The following is a 6,264-nucleotide window of genomic DNA, read 5'->3' as shown; positions in this document are numbered from 1 at the left end:
TTGATGGGCGCTGAGTCTCGGTATCCGCTAATCGAAAAGCTGACCTTTTGCCTGTTGATGGCATCCCAGAAACTCCGGCCTTACTTCCAGGCCCACGCCATAAAAGTCCTGACCAACCACCCCCTGTGGCAAGTGTTACAGAAGCCCGAGTCATCGGGAAGACTCCTAAAGTGGGCCATGGAACTAAGTCAGTTCGATATAGCCTACGTTCCTAGAGTATCCATCAAGGGGCAGGCCCTAGCCGATTTCATCGTGGAGTGTTCTGGGATATCCCAGGGAGATGATCCCGAGGCCCCCGCGGCGCCCGTATGGAAGGTCTTCGTGGGCGGGGCCTCGAATGAGAACGGGGTCGGGGCCGAGATCATCTTGGTATCACCACAGGGACACCAATTGCAAAACGCCCTGCGTTTCGAGTTCAAGGCATCGAACAACGAAGCTGAGCATGAAGTCGTGCTAGCCGGGCTGCGCCTGGCCCGGGAAGTAGGGGCCACGAACCTAGAGATCTACAGTGATTCCCAGCTGGTCATCAGGTAAATCTCAGGGGAATATCAAACCAAAGGAGAGAGGATGTAACGACCCAAAATCGCTAATAAGGCTTAAGGGCCTTGATTAGCATGCCTGGAGGGCATAATGGGATTTATGTGTGATCTTATGAGTTAAATGCATGGTTATGATTTAAAGCATGTTATTTGGCTATTTGTTTATCTGAGATGCATGACTACGTATATTAGTATGCATGTAGGCCCGGATCGTGTTAGAAAGGGCGTAATTGTAATTTTGGCCATGTTGGGCATAACTGTATTAGTATGTGATAATTGTATTCTGTGAGTTGTACCACGTGAGTGTGGTTTTATTATTGTGATGCACGTGCCGAGACGGTCCTAGAGAGCTAGTTAACTCAAGAGTCACAACGGGAATTCTATAGCCGGCTCGGGAGGAGCCTAGGGGTACCTCGGGAATTTTATGGCTAAGTTGAGATTTAGCGGGTAATGGTTATTGGAGATTTAGTAACCTGGGTAACCATTAGTTACTGCTGTGGGTAACAAGTTTTAAGGTAAAAAGTGATAGAATTGAAATGATGTGTAAAAACTTAAGTGCCCTTGAAGGTTTAGTTATGAGGGATTAGTAGGAAAGGGTAATATGGTCTTTTGGCAAGGGTTATAGACATATTGCAGCTGGGATTTGGGGGTATTCGGTTTGGGCATTTATGTCACTTAAGGCTTGATAGAAATTGAAGAGAAGAAAGAGAAGGAGAAAGAAGGTTAGGGCAAGAAGAAGAAGAGAAGGAGAAGTAGGAGTCTAGGAGGAGATCAAGGACTTTGTGTGGGTTCTCTATTTGAGGTAAGGGTTTTATACACATCTAAGTTTTGATTTCTGTTTTGATTTGTAAAACCTAGAGCTTGAGTTGTGTGTTTGAGTTTTTGGTTTGAGTTGCTGAAAATAGGAATCAAGGGGTGGATTCTTGAGTGTGTTGATGTTTTGATCTTGTATCTAGTGCCTATAGGTTGTTATATTGTTCATATGAAGCTTGGAATTGATTTTGGGGCTTAGGTGTGAGTTTGGGAGTGTTTTGGATGATGAATTGCAGAGGAAAAACCCAGTTTTTCTGGGTTCGCGAAGGAGCGCCGCGGCCCTGTTCTTGGGCGCCGCGGCGCGAGGCTGTTTACAGCCAAGGAGCTCTCTGACTTCGCTGGGCGCCGCGGCCCTTGCGGGTAGCGCCGCGGCGCTACGCCTTTTTCAGGATGGGAAATTTTGCATTTTTGGGCATTTGTTCCAGGGGCTCGGATGATGTTTCCGATGGATTGTTTTAGGAATTTGGGAGTCCCGAGAGTGTGGGATTGGTCCCGGGAAGTGGTTTTGAATTGATTAGTATTAAAGGATGTTTCATGTGTGTTGTGGCTAGGATATTGGAGAGGCTCGTGCTAGAGGACCGTGCTCGCGGCTTTAGTGCATCAGGAAGCTCGGAGTACAGGTAAGAAAACTATAACACCCGTAGGATAGGGCGTGGCCCATAGTGTGATTGCGGGGCATGGCCCTATATTGCATTACATGTTAGGGTGTAGACTTACATGTATTGATAATTGTATGAATGTTGTTTGATTTATGCTATGTATGATTGTAAAGAAATGAACGGCAAGGGCCGAGTGCGGCGTAGGCCGGGTACGGCAGCGGAGCCGGAAGTAACACTAAGCACATGGGATGCTTATGGTCAGGGCGGGGCCCGGGACCCAGAGGATATGTGTGAGATCCTTGCGGTGAGGACCGAGACCCCAGGCTTCGGTAAGGCTTCGGGGGCGGCATGGCCGTGTTTGCTTAGTCTAATGGTTGACTTGTTTGTATGTGGATTATCTGTTATGCTAAACTGTATGAATTGCATATGTTATGTTCTGCATGAGTTTTCTTGCTGGGCTTCGGCTCACGGGTGCTCTGTGTTGCAGGTAGGGCAATGACTGAGTCAACCAACCATGAGTACGGAGAGCGTGAAGCGACGCGTACATGTTTGGCCTACCCGACTGCTTTGGTTGGGGGTTTATTTGAAAATGGCTGTAATAATCTATGATTTTTATGATTTATCAACTGTGAACTCATTTTTTGATGTAAATAGTTTTCAAACCTTATTTTGGGATCCCAATGTTTAATATTAGGAGTTTTATTGAAACAACGCATTTTTTCTAATATTACAGCCTTAACTTTTAATTAGTCACACTTTCGTTTCAAAACCTCGGTTAGCGAGATCTTTGCACACTGATTTGTCTTAAAACTCACTAAGTAACGGCTCTAAGGAAGTAGGGCGTTACAAAGGATGGCAGCTTATGTGACTCAGCGAGAGAGACGCTGCAGGCATTCAAAAAGCATTCCATCCGCCAGATCCCTAGAGAGCAAAATGTGTTCGCGGACACACTGGCAAAACTGGCCACCGATGCCGAAGCAGAACTGGTCGGGCAAGTACCCGTCAACCATCTCCCCATCCCAAGAATTCGAGCCCCCGCGGTCAACTCCATTGACCACTCCGCTTCCTGGATGGGACCTCTTATCCGCTATCTGACAACCAGTGAGGTGCCGGCCGACAGGGCCGCGGCCAGGAAGCTTCAGTACCAGGTCCACCGATATGTCATGATGGAAGGAAAAATCTATCGCCGGGGGTTGTTCATGCCTTACCTCAGGTGTGTGAATAGGACAGAACTAAGTGCCGTCATGCATGAAGTGCACGAAGGCTTTTGCGGAGATCACACAGCCGAGCCCAGTCTGTCCAAAAAGATTCTGCGCCAAGGATACTTCTGGCCTACAATGAAGAAATACTGTATCTATTACGTCCACAAGTGCGAACAGTGCCAGAGATACGCAAAGGTCCCGCGGGCCCAACCGACAGAGATAACCTTGATGACCAGCCCCTGGCCTTTTGCGGTGTGGGGGATCGATCTGGTAAGATCGCTCCTGACCGGGAAAGGAGGAGTGAAATACGCCATCCTGGCCGTGGACTACTATACTAAGTGGGTTGAGGCAGAACCCATGAGCACGATCACTTCAAAGAAGGCCCTGGATTTCGTCATCAATTATAGTGTGTCGGTATGGCCTCCCCTACAAAATTGTATCTGATAATGGGAAGCAGTTCGACAGCACCCACTTCACATATTTTTGGGAGAGACATGGCATCATCAAAAGCTTCTCCGCGGTCGCCAGGCCCCAAGCAAATGGACAAGCGGAAGCCGTCAACAAAATCTTGAAAGGGACGCTAAAGAAAAAGCTCCAGGCCTACAAGAGCAAATGGCCCGAAGAGCTGCCCCGCGTGTTGTGGGCTTACAGGACGACCGAGAGGACTTCCACCGGGCACACTCCTTACTCCATGGTCTATGGATGTGAAGCCGTCATCCCCATCGAAACGACCATTCCGTCTCACCGAAGAGACACGTATGATCCCGTCCAGAACCATGCCTTACTCCGAGAATCACTAGATCTCATCGAGGAGATCTGGGAGGAGTCGCAAGTGCAGCTGAAGATGTACCAAGGAAAGATCGCACAACATTTCAACTCAAAAGTAAAAAGTCGAAGGTTCGGTACCGGCGACTTGGTCCTGTGAAGAGTCTTCCCTGCTACTCAAGATCCGGGAGTAGGGGTTCTGGGCCCGAATTGGGAAGGGTCGTACGAGGTCCAGCATAAAGTGCGCCCCGGGACGTACCGCTTAAAGTGGCTCGATGGCTCAGAAATCCCGAGAGCCTGGAACGCGGAACATCTCCGTAAATACTATCAGTAGTCAGGAGAACATGTTCCAATTTTATATTTTCGTTGTAAATAATGTACGCCTCAGGGCGACCCCCCCCCCCCCTTTTATAATAAAAATGGCGTGTACAAAAAGCCATAAAAAAGAAAAAAAAACGTTATCGAACAATGAAAATCTTACTCAAGTGACCCCAGACCAGTCTCCGCTCACTTGTGGGGGGTATCCCGGGTATGACCAAATACCCGGCGGGGCACAAGCTCAGGTTTGTCCTGGCCCGGACCAATGGTGTCCGGGGAATACAAACCCTGTACGACCAAGCCCAAGGTTGGTCCCACCCCGAACGAACGATGTCCAGGGGTATAAATTAAAGGGGACCAAGCCTAAAGCTGGTCCCACCCCGGATGAACGATGTTTGGGGGTATAAATTAAAAGAGGACCAAGCCCAAGGCTGGTCCCACCCCGGACGAACAATGTCCGGGGGTATAAATTAAAGGGGACCAGGCCTAAAGCTGGTCCTACCCTGGACGAACGATGTCCGGGGGTATAAATTAAAAGAGGACCAAGCCCAAGGCTGGTCCCACCCTGGACGAACGATGTCCGGGGGTATAAATTAAAGGGGACCAAGCCTAAAGTTGGTCCCACCCCAGACGAACGATGTCCGGGGGTATAAATTAAAGGGGACCAAGCCCAAGGCTGGTCCCACCCCGGACGAACGGTGTCCGGGGATATAAATTAAAAGAGGACCAAGCCTAAGGCTGGTCCCACCCCGGACGAACGATGTCCGGGGGTATAAATTAAAAGAGGACCAAGCCCAAGGCTGGTCCTACCCCGGACGAACGATGTCCGGGGGTATAAATTAAAGGGGACCAAGCCTAAGGTTAGTCCCACCCCGGACGAACGATGTCCAGGGGTATAAATTAAAAGAGGACCAAGCCTAAAGATGGTCCCACCCCGGACGAACGATGTCCGGGGGTATAAATTAAAAGAGGACCAAGCCTAAGGCTGGTCCCACCCCGAACGAATGATGTCCAGGGGTATAAATTAAAAGAGGACCAAGCCCAAGGCTGGTCCCACCCCGAACGAACGATGTCCGGGCATATAGATTAAAGGGGACCAAGCCCAAGGCCGGTCCCATCCCAGACGAACGATGTCCGGGGATATAACTTAAAGAGGACCAAGCCCAAGGCTGGTCCCATCACGGACGAACGATGTTCGGGAGAGGAGAGCATCTGGTATGCCCCAGGGCAAAACTGTGGCCCGCAGCTGATATAGTGAGGGAACTAGGCTTCACAGTAGACTATTTGACCCTCGTTGGCCCAGGCTATCAGGTTTTCGAAGTTAAGTCAGCGGGTTTAGTCCTGGCCGTTGGAACCGGGACCATACCCGCAGAATCGTTCAGGCACGGTGATAAAAGGAAATTTCTATTTAAGGAATAACAAAAATAAGATAAACCGGAAAAATCAATACAAATTTTCTTGGATGCTAACGCGTCCGAAAAAGTTACAAAATTACAAAAAAGAATGAAATAAAGAGGCGAGGTGAAGATCCGGGCCTAGGGTTCATCCTCTAGAAGCTCCGTGTCTTCCTTCTCCTTGGCCTCGAATTCAACCCTCTTCGATTCCGGATCGGGAAAGATCAGGAGGTTCATGCTCTTGTCCTTGCGCCAAGCCATGTAGATGGCCTCCTCAAAAGTGACGTGCAACAAGTCGTCCGCCCGCTCCTTTCCGCGGCGGGCCTCCTCGGGCGCCGTCATCTCCTCACGAAGAGAGCTGTCAAGCTCGCAGACCCGGACTTCCAAGTTCTGGATCTTCTCCCTGCCTCGGACAGACTGAGCCTCGGCCGCCTCCAGAAGGGCTGCCCTCTCGCTGGCCTCGGTTTTTTTTCCAAGACAAGGCCTCTTCAAGCCTGGCCTTAACTCGATCGAATTGTGCGCGGTCTGCGTCTGCCTGAGCAACCGCTTTGCTCAAAGTCTCCCTAGCCTGGGCCGCCTCCCTGGCCAGAGCCTCCTTGGCGGCCTCCCTCTGGTTCACGGCCGCCTCCAACTC

The sequence above is a fragment of the Humulus lupulus genome, chromosome 6 (assembly GCF_963169125.1).
Source record: "Humulus lupulus chromosome 6, drHumLupu1.1, whole genome shotgun sequence".
NCBI lineage: Eukaryota > Viridiplantae > Streptophyta > Magnoliopsida > Rosales > Cannabaceae > Humulus > Humulus lupulus.
This window is presented reverse-complemented; position numbering follows the sequence as displayed.